The following is a 24,925-nucleotide window of genomic DNA, read 5'->3' on the forward strand; positions in this document are numbered from 1 at the left end:
TAGCCCCCACGGTGCTTATTGGCACCAGATATTTTCTGCCTGAGTACAGGTAGGAAACTGGGTAGCTGCTATGCCTACTATGACCACTTCTGCATTCATCCACTGTGGGGTAGGACCCAAAAGAGCCATGGACCTTCTCTCCTTATCAAATGTTCTGCTGTGAGCTGTGATGGGGGTGAGGGGGTGGGAGAGTGGGAGGGAGGTAAGGAGGGTGAGGGGAGTGTTGGGTGGGGGGTTGCAGAACATTCGACACCATTAAGAAAAGGTCAAGGACATCGAATCTCTGAACTTCAAGGGAGAGAGGCTCTTGAGGCTGTTTAATAAAACTACCTTATTTTATAGATGTGGAAACTGAGGACTAGAGAAACTGATTTACCCAAAGTCAGAAGTAAAGTCATAGCCAAGCCTGCTCTCCTTGAATATGAACAAAGATGTTCTGCTGAACTATCTTGCCTTGCTGTAGTCCGGCACTTGGAATCCTAAAGAACCTAACACTTCAGGACACACGTGAAAGAAATAGGAAATGTGTTAGTTCCTTATTGTGGCTGTAACAAACATGCCCAAATTTAATGGCTTAGACAGCCCAAATTTAGTATCTTGCTGTTCTACAGTTCAGAAGTCCAACAGGGGTCTAATGGGACCAAAATCTAAATGTTTGCAGGGCTTCCTTCCTGTCTGGAGCTTCCAGAGAAGAATCTGCTTCCTTGTCTTTACAGTTGCTAGAAGCTGCCTCAATTCCTTGGCTTATAGCTCCCTTCTCCTGTCTTCCAAGCCAGCAATGTGTCACACTGCCTCACCCCACTTCCTCTCCTGCCTCCTTCTTCTACTTCGAAGGACCCTTGGAATTACATTGGGCTCCCCTGGGTAATCTTCCTATCTTCAAGCAGGCTTAAAGGCAGCCAGAACTTCTTTTTGTCACATAGCATAATATTTCACTGTTTCCAGGGATTAGGACATGAACATCTTTGGGGGTTATTTTTCTGCCTATCACAGGAAGGGGATAGGAAAATGAGAACAAAGATCAACTCTTTCTCTTGCTTTCTTGACTTCTCTAATTCTCTATAACCAGAAAAAGCTAGTTTGAAGATATTCTAGATCTCTGTATTCAACTTCAGGGATCTCTTCTCAGCTGTGATCTGGTTAATATAGTCAAGACACAAAGAAAAGGAATTAAAAATGCCAAAATTTATAGAAAAGGAGGCTTATAAATGTTGGCTACATGGGATGAGGACCAAGGGAAGAGTTATTAGTTTCTAAGGAACTGGGAATTCCCAGGCTTAAAGGTTATGGGCTTACTTTTCCAGGGTGGATATTTATATGAGACATCTAGATGGAATTCCCTACAACAAGCCTTGCTGATCAGTCAAATCAGTAAGAGTGGGGGTGTGAGAAAATGTCCTGAAGGATTTAAGGAAAAAATCAACCAATTTCTAGTTGGGATGGCTTCATAGACTCACAGCTTCTCACAGACTAAAGGACATTTAAGAGTTTCTTTGTCCAGCCTCCCACCAAATGCAAGACCCTCTACAAGATCTTTTGCCACCCGTCATCAGCCTACTTTGTAAAGCTCTGGCCAGAGATGGGAAATCATCTAGATTCTCTTAGATCTTCTCCAATTCTCTGAGGCTACAATTTTTTGTGAATCCGAAATTTCATCTCTAATTACTTCTTGGGGTTGGTAGGAAAATCAGACAAAATGTCCCCATCTTTTCACTGTTGGAATGGTAGGATGTTGACTGTTGTTATATCTTCATGTAAAGGGTCCGAGAATCCCTAGACCATATGTCATATTTAACTCTCACATATGAGGCTGCAAGGATAGGGAAGAGTCATCTGCCCTCAGACCTGGCGGCTTCACAGAGCTCTCTTTTCCTCAGATGCTATCTTACCTGCTGTTTAATCTACCTAGAAATTTCCACCCCCCGCTTCTGATAACAGATGTAGCCTGTCTTCCCGGCCATGTGGGAGACATGCCTAGGAGAGCTGATCACATACCCTATGTGTTTAGCCTTGGTAAATGGGCCAATCAACATCTAATCTTGGATTTTTTTCCCCAGCCCATGGGAGGGAAGCAGGGGAAACTCCTATGTGCTCAGGTCATGGTCTATGAGGAGATGACCTTTGCCCATGGCCGTATCCCCACTTCCATAGAGGATCTAGTCTGGGAAAATGGCATCAAGCAAGAGCAAAAAAGAGAGAGAATAAGAGTCTTGAGGATATCCCTCAATCCAATCATCTCTCTTTTTTTTCTTTTTTAATGTTTTGGTTATATGAACAAATAAATTTCCCTTTTAGGCTTAAGTTGGTTTAAGATGTGTTTCTTCCATTTGTAGCCCATGAGTCCTGAATAATTTAGGGCCTCTCTCAGCCTTGCTCTTTCCTAGAGATGCTGAAAAGTGGACTACAAATAAGAAACCATTAGTTTCAGAGTTCAGCCTGTCCATGATGATTTGGGGAAGAGTCAGGAGAAAGAAAGGACAGGAAATCATGCAGGTGAGAAAGATTCTTTTGTGTGAGGTCCAGTGGGATGGAATCCACAGGTGTTGCATGGGGTCCCGCTACCTTTGCTCCTTTTGGACCTCAGCTTGGTTAAAATAAATTATGACTCCAAACTCACACAGTTTCAGGCCAAAGTTGGGGTCTCAAAATGAGTGTTTTTCTTTTTTGTGGACATGGTGTTACTTGTTTGGTGTAAATCGGAGATTTAGAGAATACTCAGCAGGTTCGCTGGCAAGCACAATGTTTTGGCAGCAGAGAGAGAAGAAAAAAAAAAGAAAAAGGGGGGGAGGGGAGAGAAGCGGAAAAAGTAGAAGTAAGGAGAGAAAGAGAGAGATGACTCCATCAGCAAAATGCTGACTGCATATCTCCTTCGTGTGTGAGGTTGTGCTAATTTCCACTCGTCATTCCAAGGCCACAAGCAGCAGCCTTACTTGTGACGACAGACGCTGAGTTAGGTGTGTCTGGTGTAGGAAAAACGTACACCCAGGTATGAACGGCAAGCAGCAAAGTAAGCGGACAATTACTCACGAAGGCGGTTAAGGAAGGAACAGGATGAATGGGCCCATGTTTAAGAAGTTAAGTTAAAACATATGGAAAATGTTTTTTTGATATTCACGGAAAGCCTGGAACAGTCTACACAAAGAGGCCATGGCGTCTCGGAGAAAGGGAGGCTGTTGAGAATAGTTTAGACTGCTTTAGGGCTGCCTCACGAGACTGATTACAGGCCCGCGTCCCTGCCCTTCACATCTGCTTTTCAGTAACAGCACGGGGGAAGGCATGCCGTAAAAGGCTTTTGCATTTTTTTTCCTGGCAGACTTCATTCTTTTTCATGTTTGTTTTGTGAAGAAAAAATATACATATAGTGCAGTAAACAGCTGAACAAAATCTATACAATTTTGTCCACACTTTTGAAATGCTCCCAGCTTTGGATATAGTGTTTATTTATGTAGCTTGGAAGTCAGAATGGGTCTGGGAGGTCAGAAGATAGCTGAACTTTTGACTCTGCCCTCCAGCGCACACAGTTTTGTGCATTGTTTTATCTCCCAAATGGGAAAGCGAGGACCCATTCTTCAGCCATATCTCACTCGCAGAGCCTTTCCCCTCCTGCAGACCGTGCCTCAACCGGCAAGCTTGAACACACCCCAGGAAGCCATCGCGCCATTGTGAAAGGGCTAATCGCTACACAGCACTTGGTTTTCCTTCCTGGACTGCGTCACGGTCCGTGGCTGTGTGGTTCCCACATTGTTTCTGTCGTGGTCCCAAGGAGCGTCACTCTTGATCTGGGGTCTGGGCAGGACAGCCTGTCTCAGCACGAGCTCTTATGTAAGTGGCTGTGGGGAGAGTTGGCAATAAACAAACATTTTTCCAGCCCTTGTTTTCTCCGCAGCCTTGAAAAATTTCCCTCTGGGGTTGCTTCTGCACTCCTGCAACAGGATGGCAAGTTCCCAGCTTAGAAATATCTTGCGCTGCATTTCTAGATTCTAAAATCAGAACAGAGTGAACCAAAGTGTTCAAAGAAACGGAATTATTGGGAACGGGATATTTAGATGGATTTCTCTAAAAGGGGATCCGAGGCAGCATTTCAAAAAGCTCATCCATCCATCTGTGCTGCTGGTGACTCTTGGTAAATTCCATCATCACTTCAGGGTCACAGATGCGGAGCGAGAAGATGGTAGGAATGAACCTGGTCATGGAAAAGTGATTTTACGGCTACCAAGCCCGTCTTCCAGTGTCAAAGTCAGGCTATCGAATGAACAAAGTACATACATACCAGAATGGTGAGACTGAGAATTTGTAGACTCCTTTCTCCTTGGGCCACTCCCTTCGACTTAGAAACTCAAAGAGGGAACAGTTTCTAACAGTGGCTTCAAAACCCTCTGCCTCTAACTCCCATTCCTGAATTTAGTGGGAATCCCACCCGAGTAGGCAATGTCTTGCATGAATGCCAGTGCAGGGTCCCAGCCCATGGGGGTACAGTGCTGGAGGCCAGATAGCGCTCCTGTGGTTGACACGGATGTCCCCTGGGAGGTTGCCTGGCTTCAGCTGCTTGTCTGAAGCGGTCCTATTGCCCCCCTCCCCTGCATCAGTCTCCCCTGGGAGGCTCCAGCCCAAAGGACTGTGCTCTCAGTTTCTCAGCTGTGACCAGGTAATACTCCCCTGGCACTCTCTGTGCTATCTCTGAGTAACTCAAATCATTCCACTCTGAATTACCTAGTATGTTTGTTATTTGGGGGAACTGAGAGGGATGGGAAGCACATCCAGAGTTTCTTTTATTTTCTTTGAGTCTATGGAGACCCATGAGAGAGAACTTATTGCCAGCATCCAGGACACATGGCTACACATTCTAGAAGGCTTCACTCTGCTCACTGGCAAGCCTGGGTCTGTGGCTGGGTTCATCCCCTTTCTCTCATCGTCTCCACAACATCCACAGAACCAGAGTACTGCCATCTGGAAAGGGAATAGCCTTCCCAAGGCCGCTCGGCTAGACCTTGGTCCCAGGGAGATAGGATCAGCTACATAATTTGCAGGGCCCGGTGCAAAATAAAAATGTGGGGCTCCTTTGTGAAAAATTACTAAGAACTTCAAGATGGCAGGGGCCCAGCATTAAACTAAGTGCAGGCCCCACGTGACTGCACAGGTCACACGCCCGTGAGGGTGTGTTGTACGTAGCTTTTATTTGAAGTCTCTAGTTTTCAGCAGCTGGAGGAGTTAAGTACTCTGAGGGCCACGTAAGAAAGTCTAAGGCAGGGTGACATCAGGTGGTTGCTTCTTACAGGGTATTCGGGGTGGGGAGTGTCTCATGGGGTCGCCATGAATAACAGACACCATTCTGAGTTCTTCCACATGTAAAATCATTTCATATACACACATTCATACAAATAATCTACATCTACTAAATCACAAGTCCTCACAACCACCATACAAAACAGGCACCCTTGTTTTCCCCTGCTTTACAGAGGAGGACGCTGAGGCACAACAAAACCTAAGGAAACATTGACTGAGTGTTCGATTCTTAGCTTTCTGATGCCGAATCTCTATTTTGCGAGTCTGCCCGGAGCTGACTAGTCCTGGAGGGGCTGCAGCAGGCTAAACTCATGGACGATGGATGTCTAAGGCCGCAAAACAAATGTATTCCTACACAAAGATGGCCGCTGCCATTCCAGTAACTGAAATATTCATTCCCATAATCCAGGGCATCCCTTTTGGGAATTAAGGTGTCTGGGGTGACTGAAGAAAGAATTAGAAGGTTTCTCAGTGATCGCAGAATCAAAACAAAGCTAATTGACTAATCTCAGGGGAGATGTCGAGCAGACCAATGCAACATCCGGGAAATCCTCCTCCTTGGGCTTAATGCCCTTCTTCCCGTAGACGGAGGAGCGCTCCCGTCTGTGAGCACAGGGTCTCTCTCTGGTGCAAGATGCCATCCGGGCCACCTCATGCCAGTCCAGTTACATTACAACTGAATGGCTTGTCCCTTTTTTTGTGTTGTTGTGTGCTGGTCTGAGATTTAATCCCAAGTGTCACGATCCTAGCAGTAACCTATCTACAAACTAGCTCTGAGGATACCCAGTCCACAGAAGGCCCTTGATTTCTACCAGTATCCACCTCCTCGCCTGAACTGAATCTGGGCCTCTCCGTGCTGCCTAAACATGGCATTTAAATAGCTCTCAAGAGGACTAGAATGGTAACATGTTAAAATGAGACTGTGTTAGTTCCATCACGAATTTAAGATAAATATGCTAGCTGGCCCCTGGGAGATAAGTTAACTCCCTAAAGTCTCCTACCTGAGTGGCATTTAAATTATTCAACAATGAGACTATGCTTGAGTAGGTTTCAAGTGGAACAGAGGAAGTAGTCGTAAAGTAAATGAGTTTTGCATCATTCGGGAATTTGTTTTTTGCTTTCGTTTTGTTTTCTTTGTAACCCTCCACTTGAAAGTTGTCTTCTCCTTGCCAGACATCAGGGTGATTCATAAAACCAACTTCCGGTGTAAAGGGAAACTGTTAGAGGTGATTTTGAAGGGCATCTCTGGGAGCTGATTTAAAGAGTAGCACGATTGAGTTATGAAGATGACGGTGGTGATGATTGTAAATAACATTAAAATATTTTTACATACAGGTGGCAAACATTGTGCTAACTGAATTAAAAAAATGCCATTTTTAACAACTCTATGATATTATTCCCATTTTACTGAGAAAAAATGAGTTTGGGACCTGCAATGGTTATAATGATAAAGGTGATGATTCTTAAATCTTGAACTAAAAGCAGTGACAATTGGCTGTAATTGGAAACTCGTCCTAGATGGAAGAGATGGCTCTAGGCAGACCAACATGGGCTGGATACTGGTGGGGCCCTTGCGGGCAGACCAGAGACCACAACTAGCCAAGGAATACACAAGGAGGAAGTCCTAAAAGGATCTGGGCAGGAAAATGAAAATTTTAATCCCTGACCTGGTGTCAGGACAGGACCAGGTCAGGTGTTCCTTTAGGTTAGGCCCACCTGGATAAAGTCCTGAGATCCTTTACAGAGAGAGGACAGAAAAGCCCAAAGGATCATTTACCTCTGATTTGGTGTGGATATGAATTGGAACTGATTGTATGTGTTGAGTAGATTGGTTAGCTATCATTCCACAGTGTGGATTTTGCCCTTTTTTCCTAATGACTCTTGCTCTGTTACAAACTTCAGGTAATAAAACCCTCTCAATACTGCGAGAGGCAGAAGCCATCTGATCCCCACGCAGTGGCTTAGCCTTCTGCTCCTCCCCTGGATGGTGGTTTAATCCCATCCATTAGTAAAAGACGAACCAGTGGCCCAGAGGTACTCTGTAATTTTCACAGCTAGGTGATTCACAGGTGAGGTTCAGATCCTGACCTCTCTCTCTTTCAGTGGGGACTTAGGCACTTTACGTGAGCAGTCTGTTAGGCTTAGTCCCCTGTTCAGCGTGCCTTCCACTGACCTCCCTTCCCAAAGCTGCCCCTCTACTCTCCACCGGGTACACCAACTCCTATAGCTCATTGCTTTGCCAACTTGTGTGTGCTTACTGAGAAAACCAAGAATATGGGTGGGATTTCCTACTTACATGTTTATGTCCAAAATCAATTCTTTGAAAGCAATGTCACAACACAGTAATAGTAATAATAGTTGTTCATAGTTAAAGCAGCAAATCAAATAATGTTTCTAGAGCATCTACTGTGTGTTAGGTTCTGTTTTAAGTGTGTTATATTAATTCACTTTGCCCTGTAACTTCATAAAGCAGTGTGTGTGTGTGTGTGTGTGTGTGTGTGTGTGTGTGTGTGTGTAAGGATGCTAGAATTTCAGTTTTCTTCTGCTCTAGTCTTCAAACTACTCAAAATGAATTTTAGCAGGGCCTGACCTAAGTAGAATCTGACTCCAACTTGTGGCTCGGGAAATGGTCCCACTGGAATGCCTACCTCTTGGTCAAAGGGGCAGCGGCAGACAAGATCCAAAGGTCTAAGTCGCATCCTGCATTCCCCCAGGCCTTGTCTCCCTGGGAGTGTTTCTCACAGTCTGTGGTTCCTTCTTTCCTTCCTTCTGTTTCCTCCCCTGCCACCACAAAGTCTTTCTTTTTCATCTTCAGGAGCCACATGCTAATTACCACACACACCAGCGTGGCCATTCTCCTTGGGCTCTCAGGACCCAGGCCCCCCGGCTTGTGGGACACTTGTAGCTTTCCCTCACCCTGGAAGGGTCGTGCCACGGAGCCACAAGAGACACATCTGGGCAGTCAAAGGGGAGAATCTGGCTTCCAGGTCCAAAGACATGCAAAACCATGCTCTGTGCAGTAATTCCCCTCATAAATCTCAGCTTTAACTACAAATTATTTAGACTATACAGTTTCACTTCCTTCTCCTCCCCCATTAGATTCTGAGGATGTCAGACTTAAGAAAAACATTGACTCCGAACTAAGCATCATCAGTTTGATCATTTCTAAGTTTCTGGTTTCATGGGGTGGGAGGGAAGGCCAGGAGTGGGGAGATGTGGGGGCAGGGTGTCCTGGAGGCAGGGATCAAAAGGAGGTTGCCAGGCCCGGCTGGATTTGGACTTTCTAATCTCGAATATGGCACCACCCAAATGAAACACAAAAGGCTAGCCCACCTCCCTGGGTTGTGGTTTTCCTGCCCTTCCTAACTGTCCTGCGTGGTACATCTCTGGAAGTTTGAAACAGGAAATAAACAAGGTTTCAGGGGTTCCAGCAAGACAATAATGACAGCTTTGGAGTGCAGCTGCATCCACTTTCTGTGATTAGACCTCTGTCCCTCCCTTGGCCTTGGCAATGGGTCTAGGGCACTATGGGATCCCTAGGCTTTCATTCCACCCAGTTCAAGTACCTGCTTGCTGGCTTCTCCTGGCCCAGCACACAAACAAACTTTAAATGACAAAGGAAAACACCGGCAGTGTTTTCAGAGGCAGGCCCGAGGCTGGGATTTCCCAGAGTTTGTTATTGGAGGCAACCTGCCTCCAACCAAGTCCGAAGAAGCCAGGAACCAGGTAGAAAGCCATGAGTCAGGCCTCGAGAATTTCAGTTTCAACACCCTCTCAGCAAGAGGCTGTTTAATTATACCTGTTACCTTCAATGAAAAGGTCACCCACCCTGTAGTAAATGATTAATTGTTGGCTGCTTCACATACTGTTCAGATTCTAATCCCTTTACATTTCTGGTTAATTTTTGTAGGAAAGCCATGATGTGCTTCGCTTTCTTTTATGAAATGGTAACCACAGTCGCCAGTTGATTGGTGAGCTGGCTTCATTGCAGGGATCTTTTGCAAATAGCTCTGTGTAGGCTTGAAGGGTAGGGCCGGGCAGCCTCATACCCAATTTGTAGTTCCAATTCTGCTGTAAATGGCTCCCCAAGTCAAACATTCACTGAAGGATTGGAAATCAGTTGAATAATCATTGTGGTCTAAACACGGAAGGAAGAAAAGATGCAGGCTTCCAGAGAGAATATTCATTGACACTGTGACGTGACTGCATTTGGAGACTGCCAGGGACCAACTTGCTGGCCTCAGCCCTCAGAGTGACTGACCCAAGAAGACCAAGAGCTCCCTTCTTAGGGCCTGTCTTAGGACACTTGAGTCAAAAGTAACGCTTACCCTGTCATGCTTGCTGGCTTTCCTCTTGATGGCAAAGGCCAAAGGGAAAGAGGAGAGTAGCCAAATTTGACCTGTAACACACACCACAATTTAGCCCCTTCGTTTCCCTCAAAAACATGATTGTTAGGAGTCCAATTTATTGGGGATTATTTTTAGGTCTATTGGAAGCTCCTTAAAAACAAGAAGCACCTCCTTTGGTCCTGCATCCAGGAGACGACCCAGCTAGCTTAACAACTGTGGGAGCATTTAAGAAAATCAAATATTTATTCAGATTAAGATAGAAATAGAAATAAATTTACAAATTTTAAATACTGACAAACACTACAAACATCACGACCCTCCAACCCCCCAACAGCCTACTGTTTCTATGAAATAACTGCCTGACATACCTCAATAATACTGTTTTCCCCACACCTTTTTGACTCCATACTCTTTATATGATCCCCTCTTTATACGACAATAACTTTATAGAAAAAACAATAGAAGGATAATGAAGTCTTTCCTCTAACATGGTTGATCAAAACCATTTTAAAAAAAATTTTAATGTAATAGTTGGGATGTATAAACAACTCACACAAGGACATATTTTCTGTTTATAGTACTACTTCTGTCAGAGTTGGTGCCCCGCATACAGACAGAACTTCCTCTTTTACTAAATGTCTGTGAGAATTGAAATCCCTGTATGCGATTTTACATGTCTTATGACTGGAGGAATTCCCACAGACCAGGTTCTGCCTTCGTAATCTCAAACGTGGGTGATCCTCCATTTCCCATGTATTCCCAGATTCTGCATAACGCATTTATGTCGCGGTAGGACATCTGGCTGTGTGTCTTCCTATCATGACACTGGGTGGGTTGGCGTCATGGGTTCCCGGAGTATTTCTTAAAAGCAATCCTACATGGAGCTGAATAGCAGTAATGTAACTATTATATGCAGCCGTGACTGTGAACCATAAAAATATATCCCATTAAATCCAAACTAAATGTATCTCCAACTCACCTTCACGTCAGCAGAATTCCAAAAATGCTGTGGCAACCCTACGCAGGGGTTAGTGGAGTGAAGGGGAAGTCAGAGCAGAAGGATAGTGTGAACTGATTTCAGTTAAAATATTTCACTATTGCCAATTTTGCAAAACCCATGTGACCATGGGTCTCGCAAGCTTAAGACTTATCAACTTCACAGTAAATGCGCCTCTGCTTGTATCCATTTTAAAGCCCAGTTCAGTGCTCAATAAATAGCTGTCAGTTGAGGGAATGGGGAAGTCAGTCTGTAAAGGACAGTGCAGAGGGATGAAAGAGGACATCGAGGGGGAGATTGCTGCTACCCATGTGTGCACCCCAAGCAGTGTCTCAGCCTGACGTGGGCCCCAGGAAGCAGCCAGGTGGCCAGCCCAGGGGACCTTCCAAGGATGCATCAGGCTGAGGATCTGTTTTTGGGACCATGACATTTTTCAAAAGCACAGAACAGTCTTGGCCATTAGAGAAGGTGAGAGGGCAGCCCAGACATGCCAGACAAGAAGTTAAAAAAGGTTAGGTCAAGTGTGGAGAGGGAAGGACAATAATAATTATAATGATTTTCCTCGAATGGCCTCCAACACTCCCCCAGTATTGGCAATTCCGTGTGTGGCTTGGAAGGACAGCAGGTCAGAAGTCACTAATGGGGGGTACCTGGGTGGCTCAGTGGGTTAGGCCTCTGCCTTCAGCCCAGGTCATGATCTCGGGGTCCTGGGATCGAACCCCATATCTGGGCTTTCTGCTCAGTGGAGAGCCTGCTTCGCCCTCTCTCTCTGCCTGCCTCTCTGCCTACTTGTGATCTCTGTCTGTCAAATAGATAAATAAGATCTTAAAAAAAAAAAGAAGAAGAAGAAGAAGTCACTAATGGGCAAGTACACAAAGGTTTCTAAAGTGACCCACCAATGGCAGCCAGTGTGCGGACCCTGGAGAGAATTCTTGGCTAAGTCTGAGGATACTCCGGTCTGTGTTTCAGGATGCCTTTGTGGTTAGCCCTTTTCCTGAGTAAGACAACAGGTTTACAGGAGAGGATCATGAGACTAATTTGCGAACCTGCGAGCTCCATGGCAGAGCTGGAGCAAGACCTGATACTCGCCACTTTCTGCTCTTCTAGGGCTCCATTATTCTCCTGCTGGCTCGCAGATTCAATGACTATGTGTATGTACTAATCCCTCCTCATGCCAGGTACTATTCTAGGACTGGGGATACAGTGATGGACAAGACTGGCAAAGCCCTTGTCCTCATGGAGCTTCCATTCTGGGGCCAGGGGTAGACAAATAGTATATAAGCACATGAGTGCTTTGAATCAGCTCCAGACTGTGGGTAAGTGTTCTGGAGACACTGAAACAGGCAGGTGGGATATGGGTTTGGAGAGGTGGGGAGGGGTGGTAACAGCAATTTCAGAAGAGTTTCACTTTTGAAGAGATAACACCTGGGGCTGGAATGATGAGAAGGAGGGGGGTATGCAAGCATCTAGGCATGTGTGCTCCCAAGAGAAAGGGCAGATGAAGGCTCTGAGGCCAAGAGCTGCTGTTAGAGGGTCTGCAGTGAAGTGAATAGGTGGAGAACAGCAGGAGAGGAGATGAGAGGGAGACAGGCCAGATGCTGATGAGTTTTGAGGGCTATGGTGAGGTTCATAGATTCGGACAAATTAGCTTCCCCAGGTTGACAAGTTGACCCTCCATTTTACAATACTATGCCACGTTCTTAGAAGGGTACAAAGAAGGGACCATGTGACTCTAGAAGCCACCAAACCAATGCCAGTATCAAATTCAGGGAACTGTGAGGGTAAAGAGGGGGTATGCAGAACCCAGAGGAACAATGGAGTGAAGTAAACGGGTCTCACGTGATCCTCACCAGGGCATGTTCCAAGGCACTCAAGAGAGTAATCAGGCACCAGGTGTATGAAATAATCTTTATAGTTTATAAAGAACACTTTGGTTATATGAATGAACAGGCTGTAGTGGGAAAAGAGAGGTTAGAGAGAGGTCAGTTAGAAGGTTATTGTGGTTGTTCTGGCTAGAAATGGTGGTCCACGGTAGCACCTGCTGACACTGATCTTGGGGATAGAGCTGCAAAGAATGCAGAACAACTGAAGTAGATATAGGACAGAGGGGAGGAGCACGGTGTCATCATTCACTGAGATAGGAAAGATGAGAGAGAAGTAAAATTTTGGTGGAAAGACCAAAAATTCTCTTTGTGTTGTTTGTAACACCAAATAATATATTAAACAGGACATTAGACAGAAAATCTGGAGCCCAAGGAGAAATTCGGGGTTGCATTTACATATTACTGGCTTTATTAGCTCATACGTTGCTTCAACAGTGTTGTGAGTAGCCAGGCAAATATGCAATTCAAATCTTGCCATTGACCCCTATGACAAGTTAGCTTCTTTTTCACTAAAAATTCTTGCTCCCCCAAAAAAGAGCTGTTGTTGGAAGCAGCTGCCCACCAGAACTAATTCTTAGCCCCTCTTGTATTTAGGTGGGAATCATGTGACTAGTGTTTCTAGGTCAAGGCATTTACAAAGGGGTTGTATCTTAATCCGTTCCTCCACGTCCCTGTTTAGCTGGCTGGATACAGAAGATAATGTGTCCCTTGGGCAGTATTTCTCAACCTTGGCACTACTGACATTTTAGGCCAGAAAATCCTTTGTTGCAGGATCTGTCCTGTGCATTGCATATTCCTGACCTCTACTTAGAACTGGCTGTGAATCGCTATACTAGAGGATAGCGAAGCCACAAAACGGGAAGAGCTCTGTGTCCCTGAATCACTACATGGAGGATAGCCATCATGGGCTGAGTAAGAGAACCCACACTGTACTGTCACATGAATGATAAATAAATGTTTATTTTATTAAAACACAGTAAGTAGATCTTAAATGTTCTCATTACAAGAAAAAATAATTTTATTACTATGTAAGTTGACCGATGTTAACTAGACTTACCATGGCCATCATTTCTCAACATATACAAATATTGAATCATTATATTGTACACCTGAAACCAATAAAATGTTTTATGTCAATTACATTTCAATTAGAAAAAAATTAAAAGCCACTGCAACCCACAGGAAGAAATATATTGTGACCTTGGACACACATGAGTTTCACAGAACGAGACAACATTACTATGAACACAAGACTCTAATATTAATAGTATATCTGTATACTATCTATACCATTAATGTTATGATTATACAAAGTTTGTAAGAAAATGGGAAAATGATGATTTGATTATGTTGAAAAGCAAGAAGTTTAAACTGAGCTCTTTCCCATGGCAATTACCTTGAGCACTATGCATAAAAGCTCCCCCCTTTCTTTTGCATAGAAATGTTGTTTTTCTAATAGAAAGGAAACCTAATACCTCATTTTAAGTCCAAAGAAAACCCAGGTTCTGGCCCCCATAATGCTTCTGACAGACTATATAATCTATAAAAGTGGTGTGAGGAAAATATGTTGCTTCCACAAGGAATTCTGGAGAAAGAAAGAATTACATTATTTATAGCACTTTCCAAGAACCAGTTCTATATAAATATAAGGTGTTATTCTATCTGCCTTTCATAATTAGAAAGGAAAAAACATTATGAAACGTTTTCTTTAAAAAAAAAAAAAAAAGACCGAATCCCGAGTAACTGCTACCATGGACATTCAGTAGAGCATGGAAGTCAAATTCATATGGTAACATATTTTCCTGTCTCACACTGTTTTCCCTGATTAAAAAATTCTAAGTCTACAGGCAACAGGGATCCCTGACAGCTGCAGCTGAAGTAAAGGACTTCTCTTGAGACATCTCCCTTTCTGGAACTTTCAATGGAAAGTTTTATGAAAAGTAAGATATAACAGAGTTAATGAGAAGGTAGAACTGCAGCCTTGAAGACTCCAATTTTTCCTAGAGGACCTCACAGCTTCTCCTTTGCAATGCAATCTTGTGCGGTTACACATAACTTTGCCAATTGGTTCCAGAAGTTGGTCAACTGTTTTGATATCTCTCTGAGGAGTTATCTTTTATTGCTCACGGCACGGACACTTCCTAAGACTGTAATTTCCTGGACTTCAATTACCTGTGAAGTCTCTTTTGGAAAGATTAAAACAAGTATCAAGGGCACCATCACCCTGCTTTTCCTACTCAGGTCCATTAGTGTTTCATGCCTCAGTGGATAAAAAGAGAAATTATGGAAGGTAGAAGAAAGACATTTTACATAACTTTAAGGCAAAGGATGGGGTTGGATATAAATGGAGAGGATGTATAGAGAGATGTTTCTTATTCCAGAAAGATGATAGAATGGAACACTATCACTATTACCCATCCTGGACCTCTCCAGCCTTGAAATTCCTGGGTACTCTAATTAATAATAATATTTAATAATAATTATAATTAAATATTATGTTATGATATACTGTATATAATAATAATAGATACTTAGTAATTATATCACTTATGATGAAAACAATAATAGCCGGACTAAATATTTAGTGATCTCATCTCTAAGTGATGGACACTATACTAAGGATTTTATGTGTATTTTTTCATTTAATCCTCACAATAACCCAAGAGGTAAATTTTATTTTTCCTCATTCAAGAGGATGAGTAATTTGTCCAAATACCAAAACTAGCCATTGGCACTGCAAGGGTTTGAATTTAAGTCAGTTAGTATCCGACTAAGCATATTCATATGCTTAGCCATTATGCTATACGGCCTTCTTGATGCCCATTAGATGTCTGCAGTGAAAGGAGCTATACATGCTAGAGCAGGTCTCAGGGTTCATCAGTGCTCTTTTGTTAACACCCTCATCTATCTTTAAGAAATAATGCTTTCTCCAAAATCCGAAGGTACTAGATCTGATACACTGTGAAAACATTTCTTTTTGCCTCTTTCAAATTTGTCAGTTTATAAATGTCCCTAAGGGATCATCTATAAACCCTCTTTCTCTTGGAAATAAATCCACTTTCCAGGAGTCCATGCCACTTGGGTGTACCACCCAGGTCCAGCCACAGTGATTAGTCCAAACTTGGGCACATGATTCAGTTCAGCCAATCAGAGTCCTTCTCTGAGGCCTTTCTAACTGGAGGCAGTGAGAAGGCTCTTGCCACCTGAGCCAATAAGTCTCCTTTTGGGGAGGAGGGAGGGGAGGGAGTCTTATTTTATATTGAGCTTCTGAGTCCTGATAAATATAATCTCATCCCCAACTCTTCTCAATGCTTGTTTTATTGTAGGCCCTAGTGCATTTTAGCTATAGGAGAATTTGGTTTTGTACCAATAAATACCAAAAAATTCTTTTGAGATTAAATGAAAAGTGAGATAAAGAGGACACTGAGGGTACTGATAGGGAAACATCCTCATGTTTGGGAAATAGTGTTGAAGTGTTAGGGAACATAGTTCCAAGGGAAGTTATAATATTTCTTCTCAAAATATTTGTTTAAATATGGTAAGAAATTTTAACAAGGAGGCGGTGCTAGAGAAGATGCAGTCCTGCCTAAATGTAGGAGAGTCCTGAAGATTTTCTGGATCTAATCTCTACTGTTTTGTGCCAAGTTTGAGGACTCATTATACTTTAGGCTTGATAAAATATTTCTCCTCTGGGTGCTTCTGTTTGTGTAAATTTTCTATATTGGGTATGCATATTTTTCTAGTGGAACCTTTCTCCATTGTACATCTCTCCCCCCCACCCCAAGGACATATAAGAAAAAAAAATATCGGCTTGTTTTTCTATCTAAATGGAGGTTTGTGCTAAACACAAAAATCTAACTACAAATAAATTATGCTCTGATCTTGAAGGATAAAATAAACACAAAGCAATGCAGAGCTGTGTTTTGTCAGAGCCAAATAGAACATGACGTTCAGAAGTTTCCAATTGGGTTCCAAAATTAGAATAAATCTTGGCAAAATGCATACTCCTGTCCCATTTAGGAATCTTATCATTTGAACTCATTATTGGCTACTCCATGCCTTACTCATTCCAGTAGCTCCCAGGAGGCCTGAGGACCTGCCTCCATGAGTTCTGGAGCTGCCCTAAGTCGGCTGGCTTTAACTTTGCCTAAGTTAGGAAGGAAATGGACCATCAAAAACCCAACCAGTGATCTAAGACTTGAATCCTGACTTCTAGCCCCATTTCTTCTGGGAAGTCCAGCTGTTGCTACAGAATGTGTGCATTGACTAGTAATCACTACTGGGTTTTACAGCTCTAGCCCTCTCAAAAGCATTTGGTGATTGATGCTGACTCTAAGCTTTCTGGCTGGGCCATGAGCTCTGGGTTACTATGAAAGTAGCTCTGGATTATACATTCTATAAGAAATATATTTCTATAAGAAATAGTTCTTTTCTGGATTGGAGGCCTTCTTGGATAGGTAGTCTGGTTCAAGGGTGAGAGTGTGGGAGTTACTATTAGGAAATTCTTAATTGGCTGCTGATTAGTGTCAAGCAAGTGTAAATACTTGCTGAGCTCCCTTCCAGGGGCCAGGATGCCAAGTTCCATCATCGAAATGGACTGGAAAATCTTCCTTCTGTTGTTCATAGGGCCTCTCAGCTCAAGACTTCATCTCATTTCCCACTACTCATCAATCAGAGTAAACACTTTCATCAACCAGTGTCCTATTAGCCCCTTAACATGCTATGTTCATTCTAACCTCTAGAATTCAGCTCATTCCAGTTTCCCTCTTGAAATGCTTCCTTCCATACCACTCTGCAAATGCCATTCAATGCCGCAAGCCCATTTCACACCTTCTTACATCCTTTGTCAGGCATCTCTGCCAACAATTTCAACCCATTTTGGTTGCTTGCCTCTCTCTTTTTTCATTGCCTACATCACACAATTACGACTTCATTAATATTCCATCTTTTATCTTTCTGCAGTTGCACCAAAACATTCTGAATTCAGGACACATATTTTCGACTACTTTTTTATGTCTCTTGAAACTGGAAAGACAGGTACTTGGAGTTTGCCCAAAGTTCAATGTGAATCTAACAAAAGAGAGCAAAATCTTTAGACTTAAAACATACAGAACATTACTGAGATAAATTGAAGAAGACCTGAAAAAAGGAAGGTATAGATCATGCTCATGGATTGGAAGACTCAGTAATGTAATCAGATGATTATTTTCATGAGCAGGGGAAAGGTAAAGATTTCATTAATAGCACTTATAATTTTTACGATGTACTAAACATAAAACTGATGTTACAGGGCATTAAAAAAGAAAAATTTCAGTGTGCCTGGGTGGTGCAGTCGGTTAAGCATCCAACTCTTGGTTTCAGCTCAGGTCATGATTTCAGGGTCATGAGATTGAGCCCCACACTGAACTCTGTGCTCAGTGAAGTCTGCTTGAGACTCTCTCCTTTTCTCCCTTTGCCCCTCCCCTCTTTCTCTAAACAAATAAATCTTATAAAAGAAAAGAAAAGAAAAGAAAAACTCCTGTTAATCAGAAGATACCATTAAGAGAGTGAAAAATGAAGTCATGCATCGGAAGAAAATATTAGCAAGTTATATACAAGACAAAAGACCTGTATCCAAAATATATAAAGGTCTCCTACAAATTCATAAGAAAAAGATAGATATCTAAACAGAAAAATGTGCAGTAGACTTGAAAAGGTAGTTTACAAAAGAGAAAATCCAAATGGCCAGCAAACATATGTCTAACTCCATTAGTCATCAGGAAAAATGCAAATTGAAATCATGAGCTTCAAAAACAGATACTGGAATGGCTAAAATGAAAAAGACATTCAATACCAAGTACTGGGGAGGATTTGGAATATTTGAACTCTTGCACACTATTGTTATACAGTCAATAAAACCACTTTTCAAATGTCTTTGGCAAAATCTACTAAATCTGCACACATGTACACCAGATGAACTAGTACCTCTATTCCTAAGTATATATGGGCACATCTACCCATCAAAAGACATGTAGGAAAAATACTCATAGTAGCACTGTACATAATGACCAGAAAGTGGAAACAATCCAAATGTTCATCAACAGTAGAGGAGGTAAATAAATGTGGTAAATCCACCCAATGAAATGCTTTCAGCAATGCAAATGAGCACATTATCGCTACTTGCAACAATCTGGATGAATGCCACAGATAACATTATTGAACAAAAGAAATCAGACATGCAGAGTATATATGGTATGATTCCATTTCTTTAAAGTTCAAAAAGGGCAAAACTAATCTATGGTATAACCAGGACCGTTTTCTGGATGCAATAATGTTCTATTTCTTCATCTGGGTGGTTGTTACAAGGGTTTAGTTTTTTTTTCTTGCAAATTCATTAACTGCACACTTATGATCAGTGCACTTTTTTTGTACGAAGTATTTATGTTTAAAAGCAAAAGGTTTCATCCTAGGCAGATGAACTGTCATTCAGTAGGGATTTTTACTCACTGCTCATAAACTCAGAAGTGGAAAGTGAAGAGTCTGATTGAACAAACAGACCCATAAATCCAATTTCAAACCTCATCTTGACCTTGGAAAGAATAAAATACTGGTTTGAGCTACTCAGCTCCTCCTGCTTCAACAAATTTACTCATAAACCATTTTTATAGACGTTGCTTTGCTTTGCTTTCAACGAGGAAAGCATCTTTATTAATAACATTCCTGTCCTCATTATTTCCCATTGTAGCTCATTTCCTAGCTTAGAGTCACCTAAATCTCTCTCATGATTGTCAGCTTGTTGACTTTGCATTACAACTGTAGGTATTCTTTTCTTATTCTACCACCCTCATCTCCTAAGGGCAAAGTAGCCCTATGCTGCTCAATTCAATACACAGGAGAGGATTAAGGATGGATTTTTTTTTTTTTTTTAATTTTTTTTATAAACATATAATGTACTATTAGCCCCAGGGGTACAGGTCTGTGAATCGCCAAGTTTACACACTTCACAGCATTCACCATAGCACATACCCTCCCCAATGTCCATATCCCAACCACCCTCTCCCTACCCCCCTCCCCAGCAACCCTCAGTTTGTTTTGTGAGATTAAGAGTCACTTATGGTTTGTCTCCCTCCTGATCCCATCTTGTTTCATTTATTCTTTTCCTACCCCCCAAACCCCCCACGTTGCATCTCCACTTCCTCATATCAGGGAGATCATATGATAGTTGTCTTTCTCCAATTGACTTATTTCATTAAGCATAATACCCTCTAGTTCCATCCATGTCGTCGCAAATGTCAAGATTGCATATCTTTTGATGGCTGCATAGTATTCCATTGTGTATATATACCACATCTTCTTTATCCATTCATCTGTTGATGGACATCTAGGTTCTTTCCATAGTTTGGCTATTGTGGACATTGCTGCTATAAACATTCAGGTGCACGTGCCCCTTCGGATCACTACGTTTGTATCTTTAGGGTAAATACCCAGTAGTGCAATTGCTGGGTCATAGGGTAGCTCTATTTCCAACTTTTTGAGGAACCTCCATGCTGTATTCTAGAGTGGTTGCACCAGCTTGCATTCCCACCAACAGTGTAGGATGGTTCTAAGGACGGATTTTTAAAAAAATTTAATTTGATTGGATTAACTGCAAGGCTCAGGGTAATGAACGAAGTGGGAGGTGTTGGCTATACCTGGTTATACTCTGAATTCTCCTGAGTTGGGTAGAAGGCCACCATCTTCACCCAAACCCAGCCAAGTGCTGGGGCATCTTTGCTTGAGTCTGCCAAGATCACAGGCTTGATTTTCCAAGTTTGTTCTTAGGCACTCAGACTGGGTTAGGTTATCCCAGCCAGAGCATTTTTGGATGTTGAAGGTAAATTGGGAAACATATTGTTCTGTTTTGGTTTTTTTGGTAAATTATATCAATTATACTAAAGTATAAGAGAACATTGGATTTGGACTCTAGAAGTCCTGAATTTAAAATGTTTCTACTTTAGCCCTTACTAACTCTGGAACTTTGGTAGTGGAGGTGGGGGAGGGGCACTTAGCACCTGTTTCCTTAACTTCCCTCAAGGGACAGTAATGCTACCCCACGGGATTACTGGGAGAATTCATTCAAGTACACATGCTTTCAACATTCAACTTTATTCAAAACATTTTGTCAGCTCTGGAGACTCACAAAAGGTTCACAGTCCAGTTAGTGAATAATACGTATGAACAAATCAATTCTGTTTTTCTCAACCTATTTTTCATTATTGGGCTCTAAGGAATCTTTTTCGATATTTTTTCCTTATCTTCCCCTGCTCTCCATGAAATTTTAATGCCACAGGTACTCTGTGTATATATTTATGAGTTGTATTCAAATCTGTGCTTTATAATAAAAAGAGTAAGATTTTTCCAGCCCCCTCCTCTAAGAACTTCTTCTCTCCCCCTTGAGGGAGATATCTCCTTCCCTGAAAATGAAGGAGAGAAATGATTGCAGGGGAGTGTGGTGAGTGCAAGAGGAGAAAAGTGATACAAGCTATAGAGTCACTCCACCGCCCATGGGTGGTGGTGGAGTGGTGGAGCCACGGTGGTGGGCATTGTCTGGAAAGACCAGGGAGAAAAGGGAGATGCTTGAGATCACAAGGAAGAATCAGGACTGCCTGGCAGGCACATGAAGGGGAAGTTCCCATGGAAAGGGATGAAGGGATGTGAGGCAGTGTGCCCACTCTGGGTGAGTATAGATAGGGAGGCCCTGGGCATGAGGCGGGCTGGTGCAGCAACAGAGGGCCTTAAACGCTAAGCCAAACAGCAGACCTTACCCCAGAGGCATGGGGACACAAGAAGTCTTTCAGAAACAGAATGACTTGATCAGATTCATACATTCGCAAGTTCACTCAGGCTTTTGTGCAAATGGGGGAAATCAGGTCAGAGTCCTTTATAGAAGTTAAAGACAGAAACCAGGAGGCCTTGAATGAGAGCAGTTGCCTGTGGAAATGAAAGGAGGGAAAGAGATTTTGGAGACAGAATTAAGTGAAACAGTTTACGGGACTGCACCTGGCATGTGGTAGGTGACTGATGAGAGGGCCGTTTACTGAAACTCAGCAGCTGGGACGGTTTGGCAGCTTGGCACCACAGAACCTTCCCAGAGACCTCAGAACTGGATTGCTGAGCTCTCTCTGTGGCCTGAGGCTTGATAGCTGTAAAATCAATGTTTTTCTTTGAGGTGATACTGGGCAGAGTAAACCTAACCAGTGGGCTGTGAGGTACAGCACGGGCGGCTCCTTGGCCAATGACTGGGCTGAATGACTCCACGAACTGTGTACAAATGTAATGGCAGGACGGTACAGGCCATGGGCGCTCTTGGACCTGTGTAGGGCTCCATGCCTGATTTCAATGGCTCCCTTGCCTCTCAGCTCCAGCCAGTCTGAACCCGCTGACTGCATTCCAGCTGCCCTTGCCCTCTGCTCGGCTCCCTTCAGCAAATCACCTGATCTGCTACCAAGCCCCTCGAGGGATGCCCACATGCTCCTGTTTGTGACTCCAGCCCACAGTCAATGACCCCCTACGGATTTTCCAACATGAAGCTGTTCATTTCACTTCCATTAGTAGCTTTTAGGATTATGAAGACATTTTAAGTTTTTGTTTGCTTTTTGAGAGAGAGAGAGAGAGAGCGAGCAAGCAGGGGGAGGTGCAGAGAGAGAGGGAGAGAGAGAATCCTAAGTTCAGAGTCCAATGAGGGGCTCGATCTTATGACCCTGAGATCACAACCTGAGCGGAAGTCAAGAGTTGGCCGCTTCACCGACTGAGCCACCCCGGTGTCCCATGAAGAAAAGTTAAAAGGCAGCAGGGAGGTAACATGCAGGGAAAACAAGGAATGCTCATGTCTGAATGACTCTTCTACTAAGAGCAGGAGCAGACATGGGTGGTCCTCTGGCCAAGGCTCGGGTGCGGGCAGGTGGGCCGGGGATGGCGCTGCAGCTGGGAATGCAGCTTCTCTCTGTGCCTGGGAGCTGACCCTGGCTTGGAAGTAAGGGCAAATGCTCTTTTGCCCATTCAGAATCAAACCCATCTGCTTCCTAGCGCGCATCATTACCATAGCACAGCCCTTACAGTCCCTCTCAAGGCTTCTAGAAGCCACCATGAGGGTAGCACAGAATTGAGAACTGCCCAAGTTTCCTTCCCAACCATCCCTTTCAAGCTCCCTTCTCTTTGGCTTCCCCAGTTTCTCCACTCTGCCCAGCCAAGCGGGACTCAGCCTGTTTACCTTGGCTCTGGCACGGAGGGCCTCTACAACACTGCCCTTCACGGACTTGCAGTAAAACTTGGCTAAAGGGCCCTGGCCCTCTGCCGTCCCAGGGTGCAGGAACTGGACTCAGCTGGGCTTGCACAATCTTTCAGATTCCACTCATTTGTTAGGAGAAGATGGAAGCCACAGAGCAGAGAGGGAGTCAGAGCTGAAGGTGACTTGCGAGGGAGCTCTCACATCCTCCAGGGAGGCCAGAGCTTCTGACTTGGGTGGAAATCCAGCCCAGGTGGGGGCTTCCTAACTTCCGAAAGGCCATTGCCAAAGAGTGCTGACTTGTGCATTTTGGTATCTGGAGGGAGGTCTTTGGTGGTGTGCCACAGTCCCGGACATAGTCACCATTTAAAAATTAATTGGATTAGGAGCTTTGAGAAGATGTTAAATAAACACTGAGAGAATGCAAAGTTGGCAGGGGAGACCAGGACACTGTGACAAACTCGGGATTTCAAGTGACTTCTAGAGGCTTAGCAGTGATGTAATGTTCAGGGGGAAATGTTAATGAGAAGTGTGAATGGTTTTTCTACTAACTGCACAGTGCACGAGAGAGGACATGCAGCATACCATCACGAGCTGCAAGAGCCTTCGGGATTTTAGTGGACAATGAGATCAAGGGAATACAAAACACATGATCTGGCCCCTCAAACTTCATGTATCCAAAACTGAGCATGTCAAGTTTGTCTCTCTCTGGACAGCCCCAATTTCTATAGATTAGAGCTATTAGCCTCCCAGAATTATCTACCATATGGTTGCAATCTATAGCTAACTCTTTAATAACCATATATTTGGGACATAATCCCATAATGTTTTAGTGAATCATTTTATCATTCATTCATTCTTTCAATAAATATTTATCGATTATATAATAAGTACCATACCCCCAGTGCAGGGCTAGAAATATAGTAATAAATAAGACAGACATCGTTCCTGTCCCCCCACCCCCCAAGAGCTCATCTTATCAGGGGAAACAGGTATTTGACTTGTAAATACAGAAAAGTATTCAAAATTATAATCCTCATTAGCCCTATGAAAGTACAACATTCTAGATGGCAGATAGTTGGGGAGATAGGCCTGGCTTTGGGAGGGGCATCCAGGGAATGCTCCTGAAGAAAGTGAGTTTTGAGCTCCCTTATGGTTGTTCTGTCCAATATGGTCATCCCATGTGAGTAATTAAACTTAAGTGGATCAAAATTAAATAAAATATTTCAGTTTTTCATGTGCACTAGATACATTCCAATGCTCAATAGCCACCTTCAGCAAGGGGCTACCATCTTATAAAATACAGATATAAAATGTTTCCATCATTGTAGAAAGTTCCATTGGGCAGTGCTCTTACACAGAATTTAACTAGTTGGAAATGGGTCAGGGGAGGGGGAAAATATCTGGAGCTAAAAAAAAAAAGATACTTCTTAATGCAGAGAAACTTCATAATCTAAGTGAAATAAGATTTTTAGAATGTTCATTTGATGGTGATGTTAGATGGTTGGTTTTGGTGAAGGATCAGAGGAGATGGGAAATGTCCCCTCCCCATTCTAATTTGGGCTCAGATGGATAATACTCTATCCACTGAGTAACTCTCGGTGCTCCTAAGAGTCCTGTCCTGGGCTCTATTCTCTTTTCACTATGTTCATTCCCCTGAGTGTCACCATTCACTCCCTGACTTAACAGATGATCCATATGCTGACAGATCCCAAATCTGTATTTCTAGTGCTAGCATTCTCTCCTGTGCTTCGGACTTCTAAATTCAGATGCCCACTAGCCATCTCTAGTTGGCTCTTCCACAGGCACTTCAAACTCATCTCTCTGGTGTGTACCCAGACTGTACCTCCTTCTCAGTTCCCTGCTTCAACAGTGGCAACGTTCTCTAAACCAGAGAAAGAAGCCTGGGCCCCATTCTTAACTTCCACACTGAAATCCCACTGGCCATCAAGTCCTGTTGATTTTGCCTCCTAAATATCTTCTTGAATTTATTGGCTCGTCTCCCTTCCCTTCTGTACTATCCTAGTTTATTACTCACTGAATTATGTAACCATTTCCTAACCTGGAATTATGTAACCATTTCCTAACCATCTCCACAGTCTAGTCTTGGCTCCCTCCAAATCAAGCTCCTCTCTCAGCCAGAGCAATCTTTTGAAATCTGATAATCTCC

Source organism: Enhydra lutris, unplaced genomic scaffold (assembly GCF_002288905.1).
Source record: "Enhydra lutris kenyoni isolate GAN:26980312 unplaced genomic scaffold, ASM228890v2 scaffoldscaffold15, whole genome shotgun sequence".
In the NCBI taxonomy this organism is placed as follows: domain Eukaryota; kingdom Metazoa; phylum Chordata; class Mammalia; order Carnivora; family Mustelidae; genus Enhydra; species Enhydra lutris.